The following is a 20,239-nucleotide window of genomic DNA, read 5'->3' as shown; positions in this document are numbered from 1 at the left end:
AGTATCAAACCCACATCTCTTATATCTCCTGCATTGGCAGGCAGGTTCTTTACCACTAGCACCACGTGGGAAGCCCTATTACCTCCTAATTCAAAGAAGCGTATACAGACACCTCTCCACCAACTGACTTAATTCTCTAAACTATTTCAGACTTGTCAATTCTGAATCAGACCTACCTTTAATTTTCAGAGCACCAGCCATTTTAGAGACTTTTACAATACTGACGATTTTTCCATATCATCTTAGCAATTTTTCATTGGTTTTCATAGTACTTCCATATTTTTTGTCCCCTAAAAAATATTATTTTAAGTCTATGGTATTCTCAATATATTTGTTAAATATTTTAAGAACTGTTCCATAATTAAAATAACCCCCCAAATCATACAGACAGGAAATTTTCCTTCTGATTTCAATAGATGTGTGAAAACAAAACAATTACATACTCTGATTTGACTTCCATTTAGAAAGATAGTGCTGTCTTTTTTGTTGAGTTCTAAAGAATTTTCCACCAGCAGAAACAAAAAGCTCTAATAACAATCATTCATTTATAGGAAAAAGAAACAACATTTTAAAACAAATATTTAAAAACAAAAATCAGAGTTCTATAGGCAAACATATTTTTATATATTTCTAGGCTTTCTAAATATTCTGCAATGACTCTGTAATATTTTGATCACTAGAGAAATTTTATAAAAATAAAATGTTTTTCAAAGAAAATATTCTCTGAAAGTCAATTTAAAACAAATGTAACAAATCAGAATGATACTCTATTTTTAAATAGTTGTACTGTTGACACTACACTTGAACAATATGGGTTTAAACTATGTGGGTCTAGTTATACCTGGGTTATTTTCAATAAATATGTACCACAGAACTACACAGTACTCGGTTGGTTGGATCCACAGAAGTGGTATCATAACATGAAAGGCCAACTGTAAAGTTAAAAGTGGAATTTCAACTGAGTAGGGCAGGGATGAGGAGAAGGGATATGTGCCCCTAATCCTCAAATTATTCTAGGCTCACCTATACTTTGCTCTCAGAAAATAACACAATAAGTAAACAAGTCTTACATATGTGATCTATGTCACTTGGCTCTTTTTATCCAAACTTCTTCAAATAGGAATAAATGTTAAATGTTTCCATTTTTCCCACACTGCTTTTATACATGAGCCAAAAAGCCAACCAACCACAAACTGATCTTTGAATTAGTTCTCTTCCTGATCCAGGAGGAAAATACATTTAGGGCTTATATGATATGGAAAAAAAAAATCAAAACTAGTTTTTTGTATGCTTTATTCTGTATGTTTGATTCCAGATGCTCTGACTCTTAATGCACTCTAGCGTATCCTCTTATTATGGACAATTATTTATGGATATTATCAGTGGAGAGAAAAGGAATACTATTTGGGTTTTGTTTTTTTTTTTTTTCATTTTGCTCTAGCAGCATGAGTTTATGTTCCTATAAAGTCAGATCATCTGGAAAGCAGTTTTCCTTTTTTTTAGTCCTAGTAATGCTGCCGGTATCCCACTAACATGTTAAGACAACTTTCCAAAAAAATTAAATAATTTTTTCACATCATTTCATAATTACAGAGCACATATGATATAACATGCAGGTGGTGTTGGAAACATGAACAAAAGGCAAGACTGCTGTCATCAGGAGCTCTACTGCCACTTTGTAAAGCTTCAGTCGAACCCCATTTCAAAGGCTGTGTCCAAGGGAAGAAATAGTCTTTGAAGCTTAGAGTGGTATACTTCACTTGAGGAACCTAAAGCACTTTAACAATCAGCATTTTTAAGTTCCCATCTTGAGGGTAAAACACTCAGTGGTTCCATAACTGGGGTAAGAGTACCAAATGAATCCAGTGCAGACCAAAGAATTCCAAACAAGCATCCTTCCAAGTCACTGTCCACTGCACATTCTTCCCACATAAACCTTATTCAACTCTGACCCTGAGAAAGCCAAATGAAGAAACAATCTTCATTTTCCCAACTTCCCCAGCATCCTCAAATCTGCCATCTCCTCCACTTTAAAACACACTTGTCCCTTATCACCTCTGTCATCCCAGACTTCTAGTCCCAAATATTATCCAGTGGATCTATTACAAGAGGCCTCATCAAGGCATTTGCTCCCTATACAGCACTATAGATTCGGGAGGAGCACCTCCTACATTTTTCGGACTTCATATACCCATAAAGCTAAAAAACAAAGCAGAACAAAACAAAAATATACATATATGAAAGGATTGATATAGGGTTATCAATTTTTTATCAGTAATGTTATTAGAAAGAGTAAGACAGATATAAACATAATAAACAAGAGTGGAAAAACTCACTGCATCATTAACCCTTATTTTCTCATTTTGGGAAAGACCAGTGGAAATTTCCTAAAAACCAGGGGAAAATATTCTTCTGGACCATCCCTCCTTCCAACCCTTCTCCCCTCACTCTCTTACCTGTTTCCTCAGGTTTTCCTCCACCCTGGAAAAATAGTCACTTGGTATTCTTTTAGCCCCCTAAAAAATCAGGGAGGCTTGAAGAAAATACTAAGTAAATTAAGAAGCAATCCTGAGTCTTTTAGTAGCTCCATTACTTAAAAAAAAAAAAGAATAAAAGTGCACTGAAAATGCAAATGCACATTTTAATAAAAAATAGGAAGGCCACTACTTACTACAAGGGGTGTTTGTGTGCGTGTTGTGTGTGTTTTAAACTCCAATACATGAATTCGGATAGTGGGAAAGACCTGGATTGTAAGCCAGAACATGAATTTCTAGTCCCAAGTTGATCTCATCTGAGACAGACCAATGTGAATATAAGCAAGTCATTTACTACTTCTTTACAAATAAAAAGGGCTAAACTAGACGATCTCTTAAAGTAACTACATCTCTAAGAATAGGAATAAGCTTTCTAGAGAACACAACTAAATAAATGTAAAACTGTTAATTTTTATATTCCAACAATTGTGCTTATTTATTACTCCTACTTTAATCAATCATATATTTCCAAAAAGGATAAGATATGGCTTTTAATGAAGGACACATAGACTGTTATAACAAAAAGCTGATATTCTAAAAAACTTTTTTTCAAGCTTACCAACCTCATTTTTCACACTCAACATGTTCAAAATCAGAACAAGAAACAAAGAGTGAGCTGAAATAGAGTAGCAAAATAAACTTTTGAAAAAGCAAACCCTAAATATATGTAATAAGCTCCTGCTATCTAATATGAGCATCAAACCATCATCTTTCTCATCTATGTAATAAAATATAAATCAGAGTCTCATAAAAACTTAGTTTTGTGAATTTAAAAAAAAAAACACAAGATAAAATAATATCCCACCATGTAATGACTGTCTTATTTTCTCATTCTGCCAAGCACATAAAACCTCTGTGAAAGGCATATCAGGATATTCTTTTTTCTCAGCAAATAATAGTTTTCAGTGTTTACTGAATTTAACTAAATTGAACTGAATTCTAAGCCCAAATGGCCTACAGTTATCTGTTATCACTAAGAAACCCCTGATTTCCCATTTCTGTCCACCATCTGTTTCAGACCACATATTCATATTTACTTGGGAGAAATACATGGCCAACCTGATGTAATTGTTCTGTTTTTCTACTTTTCCCCATGCCATCCCTACCATGCAGTGTAACTTGCCATTAAGTGTCTGCAGAAGTTGAGCATGGGCCCAGCTGATGGCATTCCTGAGATCTACATGTGACCCATTTATAAAGTTCAGCTCCAATTTGCTTTTAACCCTCCTCATTCCTATTTAGTTCTACCTGCTTAATACAACTCTTGAACATCTATTTTTATTCTTAAGCATCTTGCTTCTTTACTTACAAAGTTCCTCTATCTACTTACATTAAGTATCTTTGGGGACTATCAAAACAGACTTTCCTTGTACGACCCTAGGAGTCATCATCCTTCTCATTTCTGCCCTACTCACCAACCCACCCAATCATAACCTCCCAAACACACACGTACATAATGTGTGCTATCCTCCTTTGTCATCTTAAAAGGGAGCAAAACCTGGCCCTTTATGACTACTCCCAGACAGTTTCAGGGCTTCCCTTGTGGCTCAGATGGTAAAGAATCCGCCTGCAATGTGGAAGACCTGGGTTCAATCCCTGGATTGGGAAGAGCCACTGGAGAAGGGAAAGGCCACCCACTCCAGTATTCTGGCCCGGAGAATTCTGTGGACTGTATAGTCCATGGGGTTGCAAAGAGTGGGACACAACTGAAAGACTTTCACTTTCACTTTTCAGTTTCAGGTCAAGAAATCCTCACTTATTAACGTCTATTTTCTTCTCAGTCTATCAGCTTTGCTTAATCAGTAAGAGGCAGTGACGTGATAAGATGGAGCTCTATCTTCAATGCCTAAACACACCTAGCTAGGCAACCTCTATGTGTCTAGCAAGGCCCAGGATAGAGGATACTTACCAGTTTATAATCCATTTGGGGAAGAACATCTTCACATGGGGGATGGGGCTGAAACTTGAGAGTAGCTTTGCTTTGGGCTGCTATGATATAGCAGATTTTAGGGTACTTAGCTTTTGTCATGCAGATAAATTCATTGAATAAGTTTAATAAGCACACTCTGAAAAGTGAAAGTGTAGTCACTCAGTCATGTTAGACTCTTTGCAACCCCATGGACTGTAGCTCACCAGGCTTCTCTATCCATGGAATTCTCCAGGCAAGAATACTGGAATGGGTAACCATTCCCTTCTCCAGGGGATCTTTCTGACTCAGGAATCAAACCCAGGCAAAATCACATTGCAGGCCAATTCTTTACCATCTGAACCAAAAGCAGATAGCACATTCTGGGCACGATAATGATAGATAAGGAAGGAGGTAAATAATAAAAAGACACTATTTTTGTCCATGTGGCAAGCAAAGCATGATGGGGGTGGTAGATGAAGATATACTGAAACTGGTGTCAATACTTAATATTCATAGCAGCATTATTTACATATAACAGCCAGGACATGGGTGCAATCTAGATGTCCATGGACAGATGAATGGATAAAGAAGTTGTGGTATATATATACAATGGAATATTACTCAGCCATTAAAAAGAACAAATTTAAGTCAGTTCTAGTGAGGTAGATGAACCTAGAGCCTATTATACATAGTGAAGGAAGTCAGAAAGAGAAAAACAAATATCAAAGAGTACTGATGAACCTATTTGGAGGGCAGGAATAGAGATGCAGACATAGAGAACAGACTTGTAGACACAGTGGGGAGGGAGAGGATGGTATAAATTGAGAGATCAGACTGAAACTTATACATTAACATATGTAAAATAGCCAGTGGGAATTTGTTGTATGATACAGGGAGCTCAACCTGGTGCTCTGTGACAACCTAAAGGGGTGGGATGGGGTGAGAAATGGGAGGAAGGTGACATATGTATAACTATGGCTTATTCATGCTGATGTATCACAGAAACCAACACAGCATTGTAAAGCAATTATCCTCCAAGGAAAAATAAATAATCTTTTTAAAAAATACTTTAAAAAAAGAAAATGGTGCTAATAAAGAGAGCCATGTATACAAGGAATACAGGACCACAGTAGAGGGAGAATGACTGGCTCTGGAGGAAACAGGTGTGGATGTTTACAAAAAGAGATATCACTAGATATGTAAGCACCTGTCATTTAGAGAAAGGAGAAAGGTATTCCAGGCAGAGTGTCCATATGTGTGCAAAGATGAGAGCACAGAAGGATTACTTATATCACAAAGTATGTTTGGGATAATGGACAGGACATGAGGATGGAGTCTTTAATGGAGCCCGGATTATACCAGGCTTAGTTCACTAGGAGAAGAAGTTTAGCTTCATCCCAAAGGCAGCTGGAATCAAGACTGCTGGGAGAAATATCAATAACCTCGGATATGTAGATGACATCACCCTTACTGCAGAAAGTGAAGAGGAACTAAAGAACCTCTTGATGAAGTGAAAAAGGAGAGTGAAAAAGCTGGCTTAAAACTCAACATTCAAAAAACGAAGATCACGGCACCCAGTCTCATCACTTCATGGCAAATAACAGAAACTGTGACAGACTTTATTTTCCTGGGCTCCAAAATCACTGCAGATGGTGACTGCTGCCATGAAATTAAAAGACACTTGCTCCTTGGAAGAAAAGTTATGACCAACCTAGACTGCATATTTAAAAGCAGAGACATTACTTTGTCAACAAAGGTGCATCTAGTCAAAGCTATGGTTTTTCCAGTGGTCACGTATGGATGTGAGAGTTGGACTATAAAGAAAGATAAGCACTGAAAAACTGATGCTTTTGAACTGTGGTGCTGGAGAAGACTCTTAAGCGTCCCTTGGACAGCAAGGAGATCCAACGAGTCCATCCTAAAGGAAATCAGTCCTGAATATTCACTGAAGGACTGACGCTGAATCTGAAACTCCAATACTTTGGCCATCTGATGTAAAGAACTGACTCATCTGAAAAGACCCTGATGCTGGGAAAGATTGAAGGCAGGAGGAGAAGGGGGCAACAGAAGATGAGATGGCTATATGGCATCACCGACTCAATGGAGATGAGTTTGAGTGAACTCCAGGAGTTGGTGATAGACAGGGAGGCCTGGTGTGCTGCAGCCCATAGGGTAGCAAAGAGTTGGACATGACTGAGTGACTGAACTGAACTGATAAGGACTACAAACAAATCCAACTAGTCCATCCTAAAGGAAATCAGTCCTGAATATTCACTGAGGGACTGATGCTAAAGATGAAACTCCAATACTTCCATCTGATGCAAAGAACTGACTCACTGAAAAAGACCCTGATGCTGGGAAAGATTGAAGGCAGGAGGAGAAGGAGACAACAGAGAATGAGATGGTTGGATGGCATCACCAACTCAATGGACATGAGTTTGAGTAAGCTCTGGGAGTTGGTGATGGACAGGGAAGCCTGGCATGCTGCAGTCCATGGGGTCACAAAGAGTAGGACATGACTGAGTGACTGAACAGAACTGACTGATAAGAGGGATCTTTGTGGTGATAATTAGTTCTATATCTTGATTGTGGTGTTAACTGCATGAGTCTACATAAGAGACAAAATGAAAGAATTATATACACAAGTTGTACCAATGTCCACTTTCTGGTTTTTACCAGGAAACCAAGGGTCTCTAATGGGGGTTAATTAGATGACTGGGTTATCTTTGGGAAAATTCTTAGAAGAGGGATAACTCTTTGTGACCCCATGGACTGCAACACACCAAGCCTTGGAAGGCTGCAGTCCACTGAGTCACAAAGAGGCATATACAACTGAGCGACCGAACTGAACTGAATTGGAGCCTTCCAACATAGCTCAGGGTACCCCAGTTGGAGAATCATCATTTAATTTTACAGCTCTAAGGTGGTGATTTACAGATCATTTAGTCTGGCCTATTCTGGGGTAGACAGGAGACCCTTGGTAATTAGGTTATCTTCGGGAAAATTCTTAGAAGAGAGATAACTGCTAACCTTCTATGATTTCAGCTGTGATCTACTAGAAAAAGGCTTATTCTAGGAGCCATGTACCTCCTGTAGACAGAACCTCCCTGGGAAATATCACTCACATACTACCTCATCTCAACAAGAAGCAGTAAAGATTTGAGGCATTTTCACAAACACACACACACAAGAATAGGCTTCCTGCATAATTAGCAGCTGTTTTGCTTGAAAATATCTGCTTTTCAAAGTTTTCCGGGAATTTAACAAGATTATATTTAGGAAAAGGGTCAAAGACTAGAAGTCATTCCCAATCAGATTCACATCACTAAAGGTCAGATAAAGGATGCTATTATCACATAAATGTAATTTAAAAATCAAACTGACTTCTATAACCAGCAATTTTTTTAAAAAAGTGGTACAGTGCACCACCAACCAGAAGGTGTTTACTTTGGTTTGAGCATTCTCTGAGAGTTCTGAAGCCTAGCAGGGAACACATGTTCAGGTTTGGTTCAGAAAAGCTGAATGGCCCCCTCTGGAAGCTGACTATGCTGTGAGTGCTTCTTAGAACTAGGAGATACCCCAAGATGTCAAATCACTGAGTAGTCTGTTAAGCTGAAAATAAAAATTTTACATCATTACTATTTACAGAGAGAGTATGATTTGTTTAAAAGTGTTTCTGCTTTGTGTTTGATTTTTTCTTCAGTAAGTGTAAAAAGATAAGGAGACCCAAAATATATTTAGGAATATACTGAGATCATTTTATCACCAATGATAATTGGATTCAATACACAAAAGTAAGAGAGCACAGGCTATGCAGAGTTATAAACTTACCAACAGATAAGGCCAGACCAATATAATAAAGCCCCAAACTGAAGAAGTTCATGAATAATTTTCTATGCAAAAGCTGTAAATAAGCAAAAACCCATTTGTAATATAGAAAGCATTCATATATGATGTGTAAAATCGAAAAGTTAAAGAGTATAGAATTTTCATTATCTGTTTTTAAAGGATTCATAACTTTTTCTAAAGTTTTTCATGACTGAACATACACAACATAAAATATCTGTAATAAACTCCTAGCCAAACTTTGGTAATTAATACTGAGAGCAAATTCCCATTATGAGTAAAACCGAACATTTAAAAAATTGAAACCACATTTATAAGCAAGTAGTTGGGGAAAATTATGCTGAGCTGAAGATACAAGGTTTCTATGAAAGATAAATCATCTTTCTTATCTGAACTACTCAGATCAAAATGTCAAAACAATTAAATTACAATTTTGTCTAACATCAATATCCCATGCAACAATGCAAAACAGACAACCCTGATATCAAGCATACTATTTACTTTTAACTGGCAAACAAAGTGAGCAATGAATCAAATGTTGCTAAAGAAAACATGAGGCACACTGCCAGATCAGAGAGGTCAAGGAATTCATCAAGATTCACTTTCTATACAACTGTATGTTTTCGGCTAAGGGAGAAAAAAGTTATCCATTCTTTTATACAAATATGAAAATACACTAACAGAATAGATAATTTAAGTGGTTCCACATCAAATGTGGGGCTTCACAGTGGTGAAGAATGGTGCAGTGGTAAAGAATCTACCTGCCAGTGCAGGAGACACAGATTTGGATTCAATTCCTAGGTAGTGAAGATGTCCTAGAGTAGGCAATGGCCACCCACTCAACTATTCTTGTCTGGAAAATTCCATGGACAGAGGAGCCTGGTGGGCTATGGATCATGGGGTCACAGCACGACTGAGCATCTGAGCATGCTGCATGCACATCGAATGTGACTAGAAATCACACATAAATGAATTACATTGATTTTATAGTTTTACATGGATGCTTCTATTTTTGTGTATACATATCTGTGTATATGTGTTTGCATAGGTGGAGAGAAAAAAAAAGGAGAGCTTAAATTTTTATTTTTACAGAGCCTAGTTCTTCCACATTGCTATCATATGTATTTCTTTGAATATGCAATGTAAAAAGTTACACCATTATATTTTTGTGCTGTTAAGAAGCCCTCGAATGATCTTAAAACTACCTGCTCATTTTTCAGTTAAAACAAATCAAAGGCCAGGGAAGACAAGGACATAAAATCAAGCTGGGAACAGAACTGGGTCTGGAATTCTGGGCCCCTGACTCCTATTCTTTTGTACCAATCAAGTAATATACTAAAAGCATGGACTCCTGAAAACTGGTAAATATTATCAGAAGAAACAATTATAGGCTCCTGTTGGTATATCACTTTATATTTACTTGCTTTTTAAGGAAAGTGTTCTGCTTTCAGAAATCTACTAATGCTTCATGAGAAAATGATGATGTACTAGAATTTTCTAACCAGGCGTATTTGGATTTCACATACCATTCATCCCTAAAGTCCATTCAGATTAGTCAGTGTCTTAAAGCCTTTACATCTATAATCATAATACAAAATTTTACCTAAGTGCAAATCATTGATTTATTTTCATTCTCTAATTAGCTAAAATTCTTCATATATATTTTTCTATGTATCTAAAAGAAATGCAGCATTATAATTAAGGATATGGATGCTGTAACAGGACTGCTTGGCTCCACTGTAAACCACTATGTAACCTTGGGCAAGTGAACCTACCCACCTTAAGCCTTAGTTTCATTTGTAGAAATGACAGAACCCACCTCATAGGGTTTGGGGGATGATTAAATGAGTAAATACAAATCAAACAACAGTGCTGGCTCTTAGTAAATGCTAAAAAGGTAATAGCAATTATTACTAATTTTTACTCAGCTAATAGAGTAACATACTGGAGCTAAAGTAGTATCAGAGATCATGTAGAACAGGAATCAGCAAGCATTTTCTAAAGGCCCACAAAGTAAATATTTTAGGCTTCTTTAGTCATACCATCTGTGCCTCAACCACAAAACTCTATAACCTATGACAAACGCAGGCACAGACAATAAACTGGTGGATATAGTTGCGTTCCAATAAGACCTTACTATTCACGAAAACAGGGAGAAGGCTGCCTTTGACTCAAGGGCCAGTGTTTGCAGCCTCCTGATGTAGCCACACTCTACTGAGAAAGTGAAAAGCAGACAGGTCAATTGAGCAACAGAAAATCAGTTTAGCAAGCCACTGGCAGGTATAGAACTAGAAGCAAGAACTCTACAGTTTACTCAGTTCAGTGTTTTTTCTACCTATCCACATAAGAGAACCTCCAGGAAATCGCTCTAGCCCAATCTACAAACAGAAGCTTACTCTCACACAACATACGAGATTGGCAGAAAATGGACAGATTTTGAAAACTGATGAGTATACTGGAATTCATTATTCTATTCTAATTTTGAGTGTCCAATAATTTCCACAGTGAATTTTTTAAAAACTCAACGCACTCAGTTCTCTTCATATGGCATTTATCAATTCTCTCCAAATATTTGTATACATTCTTTTCTTCCTTACTAGAAATTTTAATTTGAAAGCAGGGATCATGTCATTTGCATCTTGGTATACTATCTTTTACCAAGACTTCACACAGTACCCTATTTTATAATTCAGTTCAGTTCAGTCACTCAGTCGTGTCCGACTCTTTGTGACCCCATGAATCACAGCACACCAGGCCTCCCTGTCCACCACCATCTCCCAGAGTTCACTCAGACTCTCATCCATCAAGTCGGTGATGCCATCCAGCCATCTCATCCTCTGTCGTCCCCTTTTCCTCCTGCCCCCAATCCCTCCCAGCATCAGAGTCTTTTCCGATGAGTCAACTCTTTGCATGAGGTGGCCAAAGTACTGGAGTTTCAGCTTCAGCATCATTCCTTCCAAAGAACACCCAGGGCTGATCTCCTTTAGAATGGACTGGCTGGATCTCCTTGCAGTCCAAGGGACTCTCAAGAGTCCTCTCCAACACCACAGTTCAAAAGCATCAATTCTTCAGTGCTCAGCTTTCTTCACAGTCCAGCTCTCACATACATACGTGACCACTGGAAAAACCACAGCCTTGACTAGATGGACCTTTGTTGGCAAAGTAATGTCTCTGCTTTTTAATATGCTTTAATAAATAAATAATCCCTAAATAACTGAAGGAAAGCCATCTCAAACAAGGTACTATTTCTAACTGCAAAATTCTCTTCATCTTGCCCAATAGCTCAGTATCCATGAGCAATGCTATCAAAATGCTCTTTCCTTACATTCAGTATGTTGCCAATCCAGTCATTTTCAAAATTCAACTGAAATCTATTCCCAGCAAACATCTCTTTCTAGGTCTAATACCATCTCTCCATAAAGTGATTAATCACCAGCAACAACATTGCTATTAGATCACACTTTGTACTTAAAAATAAACTGTTTGACATGATAGTAATATTCTTAGAGCATTACTGCAGTTAGCCAGCAGTGCTGGAGGTTAAGATTCAGTATTTTTACTCTCATCATAGTCTTCCTCAGATTTCATGATATAACCTTGCTTATCTTATTTCTTCCTTCACCTCTACCATTTTATATCTCAACTTCCTTTCCCAGGCTTCTCCCAAGCAGAACTCAAGGTAGAAATTCTCCCTTTTCTTTCTTCAACAAAACACAACAAAGTTCTTTGCTTTGAGAAATTCTTAGGATCTCAAAGTATTTTCTCATCAAAAATTTGGTCATTTCCCTGACCAAATGCAGAAAAATAGATAACGTTTCCTACAAATCTCTTATGCACTGTCTGCCACTCATCACAATAAGAAAAGGAATCCAACAAGAAAATCTACCCCCCAACACACACACACACACACACCTGCATCTGTGTCCACAGTTTTCCTTCTCTCTTTGTGTGTGTGCTCAGTGGTGTCCAACTCTCTGCAACCCCATGGACTGTACCCCACCAGGTTCTTCTGTCCATGGAATTTTCCAGGCAAGAATGCTGGCACAGGATTTCCTACTCCAGGGGATCTTCCTAACCCAGGGATCAAACTCATGTCTCTTAGGCCTCCTGCACTGGCAGGCCGATTCTTTACTATTGTGCCACCTGGGAAGTCCCTTCCTTCTCTCTTATCACTATAGGTAAATAGCCCATAATCCTAGAAACAGATAACCTCTCCTGTTCCAGCCTCTCAAACATACTTAAGAATACTGCTCCCCTCTCTCTCCTGCATCAACAATTTTCCATCTTTATTGGCTACTTCTCTTAAGCATAACAATATATTAATACTATTGTTCTGTACATCTTTAAAACTCTTTATATCACATAGCCCTCCAACTAATGATCCATTTCTCTTCCTTCCTTTTCAATAAAAATCTTCAAGGGATATATACCATCACTCTTTTAACATCTCTTCTTCTACTCCTTTGTCAAACATTCCAAACAAGCCTCACCACCTATCACTCCATGGAAACTGGTATCATCAAGGTCATCAATGATTTCCTTTGCTGAATCAATTCTCAGTCCTCATCTTTGACAATCCCCTTACTTCTTCAAACATTTCCTTCATTTGGCTTCTAAATGCTCTCCATGATCCGAGAGTATCTCCTGCTCTTCCTCTTACCTAGCATGGAGCTCTTTTTCAGACTCCTCTGCTGGTAGCTCCTCATGTCCTACTGTTGGAGGCCCCCAAGACTCAGTCCCTGGTCCTTTCCAGTTTTCTAATCTCATATATTTTTGATGAAGTTACTTTATCTCTTTGCTTTTAAAATCAGTTGTATAATGAACAATCCTAAATTGTTGGGTTTATGATTTAGGATTGGGTGAAGGATGCTGAAGAATCCTAAATGCATATTGTTAGTCTGTTCTTAGGGCTTCCCTGGTGGTTCAGACAGTAAGGAATCTGCCCACAATGCGGGAAACCCAAGTTCAATCCCTGGGTTGGGAAGATATCCTGGAGAAGGGAATGGCTACCCACTCCAGTATTCTTCAGACTGAATGCTTGACATCCCCACTTGGATATTTAAAATGCATCTAACCCTTAACAAGCCCAATTCCAAATTATTAATCTTCACCATCATGTCTTTCTCCTGCTATCTTCCCCATGTCAGTAAATGGAAGTTCTACATTTCTGGTGACTTAGGTGATTAAGTTTTCCCTAATTTCTTTTGCTGGCACACTCCATATCTAACCTGTCAGCAAATCCTGTGTAATATACTATCAAAGTACATCTAGAATATGAACTTTTCACCATCACTTTTCATACCAGCCTAGTCTAAGCCACAATCTTCATCACATGGATTATCATAATCGCCCAACTGGTATCCTGACTTCTGCCCTTGCTTTCCTTTAATCTGTTCTCAAAACAATGGCATGAGTAATGAAATTAAACAGTTCTCTCAGTACTGATCAAAACACTCCAAAGGCTATCACTTCAGGGAAAAGACAAAGTCATTATAATGGCTGATTAGTACTACCCATCCTCTATCTTTAAGACCACATTTCCTACTGTCCTCCTTTCTCTACGCCACTCCACCATGCTGGCTCCTTTGCTGAGACCTGAACACACCAAGATGTGGACCTCTGCATTTTTCACTCTCTATGCCTGAAAAACTCATGCCCCATATATCACATGGCTCACTCCCTCATCTGCTTCAAGTTCTACTGAAGAATGTCTCTTACTCCAGGGGCTTTCCCTTGGACTATTTTAAATGCTATTTTAAACTGCTCAACACATGCACACACACTTTTCCTTGCTTTAGGTTTTCCATAGCACTTTGTACAGGTATATCTCGTTTTACTGCCCTTCCTTTATTGCACTTCACAGGGAGCGCATTTTTAAAAACCGGAAGGTTTGCAGCAACCCTGCACTGTCAGATGATGTTTAGCATTTTTTAGCAATAGGGCATTTTTTAATTAAAGTTCATACTTTTTAAAGATATAGTGCTACTGCACACTTACTAGACTACTGCATAGCATTACATAACTTTTATATGCACTGGAACACAAAAAATTTTCTGTGATTTCCTTCATTGCAATATTCTCTTCGCTGTGATGGTCTGGAATTAAACCTGCACTTTCTCCAAGGAACTCCTATACAGTATCATATTTTTCTATGTATTATACATAATGTGTCCCTCCACAAGAACGTATATTCCAAGAAAACAGTACTTTATTCCACGGCCAAAAACAATGCTGGGCATATAATAAACATTTGTTGACTAAATGAATAAACAAATTGTGCTCTCTCTGTGAATCTGATGCTGCTTTTTGTAAGCTATAATTTTATCATTTCACTCTTTGGTCCTATAGTAGTATACAAAACTCTTTGTATAGTACCAGGAGTTCTTTAGATCACCCTTGTGAAGAGGAATTACTTCTACATTCCCTAGAAGTCCTGAGATCAGAAGTTACTGCGAATTGCAAAGAAGAAAACTCTGAGTAGTTTGAGCTGAAAATATTGTTGAAAGATCCCGTCTTTCTATTAAGAATTCTTAGAAGGAAAAATAAATAAAACGGGGGAAATCTAACTCAAACATCAAAGCCTAGTTTAAAACCCAACCCTTTCATTAATCCCTTCCTTCCTCATTCACTTTGTCACTAACCTATAGTAGTGCTCACCATGGTCCCTTCTCCTGGATATGTAATCTCTCAGGGACAGGAACTGGATCTTTCTCTCCTAACCTGTCACCAGCTATCCATGACTGCTATTCAAAGAACTATTACTGGGTTGAACTAAATGGAGTGAATACTACAGAAACACCTGATATAACTGCTTATTTGTCAAGGTGTAGCCCACCAACTCCAGTACTCTTGCCTGGAAAATCCCATGGGCGGAGGAGCCTGGTAGGCTGCAGTCCATGGGGTCGCCAAGAGTCGGACACGACTGAGCAACTTCACTTTCACTTTCATGTATTGGAGAAGGCAATGGCAACCCGCTCCGGTGTTCTTGCCTGGAGAATCTCAGGGACAGGGGAGCCTGGTGGGCTGCCGTCTATGGGGTCGCACAGTCAGACACGACTGAAGCGACTTAGCAGCAGCAGACCACCAAAAGAAGCAATACCACCATCTAGATTACTAAGGGTCAGTTTCAAACAAACTCATCTCCTTTGTTCTGCATGGCCAACTGAGGCAATAGGACGCAGCCCAATAACTTAATCACACGTACAAGTCCAGCCAGGATCCAATAGTCTGCTTCTCAAATGCACAAGCCATGGTAAGCAAAGCCTTGCTAAGAACAATGGAAAAGAAAAGGATACCGTGTGTGTACTTGTTATTCTAACAGTGTGGGGCAAAATAAGACACCACAGGATGAGATACCCAATAAAGAAGAAAATAATAGTAGTAGTAGGAAGTGTGCAAAAAAAGAAAAGACAGGAGAAGGACTAGAAGATGAAGAGGATAGGAGAATGAGACCATGGGGGTACTGTGGTGTAAGAACCAGACACTAGGGTAGAAACCTGCTCAAGCTTCAACATTCTCTCAACTTCCTCCAGAAAGCCCTGGTGCGCGTCCTCCGGAGCGGCATTCAACGGTACCCCTCCGGCAAGCCTTCCCTAAAGCAGGCAGCGCAGCGCCGCCGTCTCTACCTGCGTCCCGCTAGGATGCCCCGGGGGGCCGGGCGTGCGTGCGCGTGTGAACGTGTCAGAAACGCGTGATCCGGAGCTGCGGGGCTCCAGGAGGTGGGCGGGAGCCTCGAGGCGGAGCCCGGGGCTGCTCCGAGGCGTGTGCCCGAGGGCGGCCAAAGCCAGGTGCCCGCCGGGCGCCCCTCCAAGTCGCTCTCACCCAGCCGCCGCCCGAGCGCCCCTCTGGCCCGGGACTTGACGCCCCATCGGCGAGCCAGGACCCACGCAGGAGTGCGGCCCGTGCCTCAGCTGCGCCGGTCCGGGCGGGAGGGGAGTAGGGGAAAGGTCCGGACGGCTGGGCCGAGGCCGCGCCTTCTCAGAGCGCCGAGCTGCTTGGGGCAAAACTTTGGAAACCGAAGGACTCGGATTACCTGAGCGGCGCGGGCGCGGACTCGTCTGCGGTACGGCTGCCGGGCGCGGGCCGGGTTTTCAGCAGCCGTAAAGCGGGAGGAGCGCTCGAGCCCTCGCCCCCGAGCGGTGGCCCCGGCGCCTCCGCCGCGAGCGTCAGCCGCTTGGCAAGGAATGAGCTGGGCTGAGTCATAATAAAAGACACGTTTGCCGAGCGAAGTGGGAAGGGGGCCTCGAGTAGCGGTGTTAAATGGCGACAGGCTCAAGAGAGGTTTTTTTTTTTTTCTTTTTAATGGGCTGAAATGGAAAACTTGTCCCATGGTGGGAAAGAGATGAGATTCTGTTATAATTTGCACATACTTTACAAATATGTGTCTAATAAGGCTTTTTAAAGATTATTCTTTTAAGTGCATTGCCTCCGGAGCCAAGTAGCTAGCTGGGTTTAGCGCTTAGCCTTTTCCTTTCCAGCTTTAGGGCTTTATTCTGCAAGTTCCTCCAGTCCGCGCCTTAGTTTCTTTCATTTGTTGAGCAGGATAATGAGGGCACCTTCCTCAAGAGACGTTGAGCTTGCAGTTTGCACTTGCTAAAGCTTAATTATTATGCTTTAAAAATTAAAGGCGGGATAAGTGAAAAGAGATCTTAGATGAACAGCTTTGAAAGGAAGACAAAAAATTTTTTTCAGGAAGTATAAATGAGACAAATGTCTCAATGGAAGAAAAGAAACTGGAACCTCTAAGAAACAGATGAGACCAACAGAGGTAGCTGAGATGGGAGAGGAAAAGGGGGAAAGAGGGAAGAAAAAAGAAACTAGGCTTGGTGACCAGAAAGCAGAAGCTTCATAGGAGGGGGAGCATGTTTATCGCTATTTAGAAAATCATGATAAACTCCCTCTCTACTGAGGGAGATTTTAAAATATTTAAAGAGATAAACAACTGTTTAAAATGAGCCCCAAATGGGGAGGCTTTGCTCCAATGAATGAGATTTGGCAGCTCCGCAAAATGAGAAAATTCTTCCCGTGCTGCATCTTAGGGGGTTGAGTCATCAAACCATAGCAAAAAATAGTGGGCTGGATTCCTGAAAGACATGCCAGATGGATGCATTCTGCTTAGTTTTAATAACACTATGATGTTCCCTCTGTACTGTCAATTTTGGAAGAAAGGAATGTGAATAAAAATTTGAGGAGGGAGCTTGAAAATAAGAGCCAAACTAGTAACTTAATGTATGCGTATCCACCCACGATGAGCATACAGTTAAAGATTCCAAAACAAGTAACCATTTCTCACACTTTCATTCTCCCTCCTCTTTGTTTCTGCTTTCACTGTGTTTCTATCTACTTTTGTTATATTATTTTTGTGCAGTGGAACTGCCTAGAGGAAAAGTGGTTTTAATTAATACTAGGGAATGGAAGGCATTTTAGCTAGGCCTCTGTAAGTAGGGTCAGACTTTTTGAAGAAGATTTTCGGGTTGAAGTTTTTATGAGAGCAAGGGTAAATTAACAAATGTGAAATCAGATGTTGTTTTACACAAACAAGAAAACAGTAGTAGAACTGTTGTGAAAGGATCAAATAGAAATCAGAAGCAGTTCTACTCCCTAATTACTGTAGGCACCAAAGGCTAGAGGAGAGTTTTCTCTATCAAATAAAGGAAAATGGGTACCTTGCTCTATCACCCGGGCTTTCAAATAGAAAGAAAAAAGAGGAGGAAAAAGAAAACAACAAAGAAAAATAACAACAACAAACCCTCTATCAGGTTCTAGAAGAATGTCTACAGAATTGTATATTCCTAGAGGATCTCCTGCAGGGTAAACGGCTTGTAGGTGCCTTTTTCAGTGTAGAAACAACAAGCAAAATATTTGAGGGGATTAATTTTTGCAGAATTGGGAAAAACCCAAGTAAGATAAGAATCCCACTCTGTTTCAGTTTTGCTAAGCCTTCAGGCTAAAGCAAACATTATCATTAAACCTTTATTAAAGTGAAACAAAGAGATAAAATCTTAAATGGTGTGAAGCCCTTGAACTAGAATGAGCAAGAAAATAAAACCAAAGCCCAGAAAATAAAGAGAATAGGAAGCTTTTCTAAGGAAACCTTTGAACTTTCAGATGTAATATAAAAGCCTGTGACTTGCTTTAGACGAAGAGGCAATACAAACTAAAGCTGAGAATCTAGAATATCTGGTCAATTCAAATTAAAAAAGCCTTCCTTGCCTGAAAGGTTTTGGTCTAAGGTAGATCCATTCATTTTAGGTAAAGACAAAAATCTACCACCTGACTTTGTGTGCCCATTAACACCTCAGTCACCAGAATAACAAGAATGTTTTTTTTTTCACTTGGACTTATGGCATTTTAAAGTAAACCTCATGGGCTTGTGAGCAGTCTGTGAATTTATTCAAAAGTGTTTGTTTTTAAAACACAAGTGTTTGTTTTAAAGCTTTTAAATTCATCATTCATTGATATTAATAATGTAAAGTATAGTGATTCACTTTTCAAGACATTTTATATATACTGCAGTTATATTAATTTATATCAATTTGGTAACAAGTCCCTTTTACACAACTGACTTTAACCTTGGAGTGCTAATATGATTTTTATTTAAGATTTCATGTAAGATTATTTTGGGAAGGATTGATTGTTTTGATGCAAAAGGCCATATTGTTCTAACTTACAACTTCAGGGTAGGGAGTCTTTCATGTCACAATCTGAGCACTGTTACAACATTATCTGTTGCTAAATCACCACATAACAGAAGCACTGGTTAAAAAGCCTTAACAAATTCAGAGTTTTCAAAACTAATTTCAAGAATACTAAAGACTGTATCAAAGTTGAAGTCAGATTCTCCAGCCAAATTTGAACTTTAGCTGAGAGCACTGTTTCCAGATTGAGAGTTAATCCAGTTCAATAGGAGAGGACAGTCTTAAAGATATATATCCTTGTTTTGCTCTGTCAACAATATAGATACTTATTTACAATGATATATTGTACATATTTTAGCAGAGGTCTACTTGAAACTATTCAAATCTGAAAATCAACACTCTGCTCTATTTAGACAATCCAGTTAGGTTGAAGAATAGTCACTTTATGGGTTTGATTTATGGACACTGTCACAACTAGGAATTCTCAAGTAATTAAAATTTTCATTTGAAAAATAACTGTAGGAAATAGGCATTCTCATACATTTCTGAATAGAGTATAAATTATTACACACTCCCTACAGAGAACTGTTTGGCTCTTTCCCAGGTGGTGCTAGTGGTAAAGAACCCACCTGCCAATGCAGGAGACATAAGAGACACAGGTTCGGTCCCTGGAATAGGAAATGGCAACCCACTCCAGTATTCTTACTTGGAGAAGCCACTGGACAGAGGAGCCTGGTGGGCTCTAGTCAATGGGGTTGCAAAGAGTCGGACATGACTGAAGCAACTTAGCAGAGTACGGAGGACTGTTTAGTAATCGTCAAAATTACAAATACCAGAATTATATTCCAGAATCAGAAAATTGCTTTTAAGAGTTGCTTCTATAGAAATAATGCATGTACTTTATTCATTATAATAACAAAAGTTTAAAAATAATCTAAAAGTCCATTTATAGGACAATGGTAAAAGTAATTTTAACACATTTATATAATAGAATGTACTACACGGTTGTTGGAGGGAAAATAAACAGAATGAAGAACTTTTCTGTAAACAGTTTTGGAAAGTACAACAATATAGAAAACAAAGTACAGAACAGTATTTAAAATTTAGTACTTTTTATAAAGAGGAGATATGGTATACTTGTACATGCATGTGATGGGAAGAGTTAACACTGAGATTTTAGGAATCAGTGAACTAAAATGGACCAGAATGGACAAATTTAATTCAGATGACCATTATATCTACTATCATGGGCAAGAATCCCTTAGAAGAAATGGAGTTGCCCTCACAGTCAACAGAAGAGTCCAAAATGCAGT

The 20,239-nt window shown here is 39.0% G+C and overlaps 1 protein-coding gene across 1 annotated transcript in view; it reads right to left on the bottom strand.

The window, feature by feature from the left end:
• The window catches only part of NAALADL2 (N-acetylated alpha-linked acidic dipeptidase like 2), a 1,592,461-nt gene extending 1,576,066 nt beyond the window's left edge, over positions 1 to 16,395 (bottom strand). Inside the window, exon 1 of the mRNA XM_040249092.1 lies at positions 16,322 to 16,395. The gene's annotated coding sequence lies outside the window, so the exon portion shown is untranslated. The remainder of the gene's footprint in view (positions 1 to 16,321) is intronic.
• Between the last annotated feature and the right edge of the window lie 3,844 nt (positions 16,396 to 20,239).

Source organism: Oryx dammah, unplaced genomic scaffold (assembly GCF_014754425.2).
Source record: "Oryx dammah isolate SB20612 unplaced genomic scaffold, SCBI_Odam_1.1 HiC_scaffold_2, whole genome shotgun sequence".
Lineage (NCBI taxonomy): Eukaryota > Metazoa > Chordata > Mammalia > Artiodactyla > Bovidae > Oryx > Oryx dammah.
This window is presented reverse-complemented; position numbering and strand designations above follow the sequence as displayed.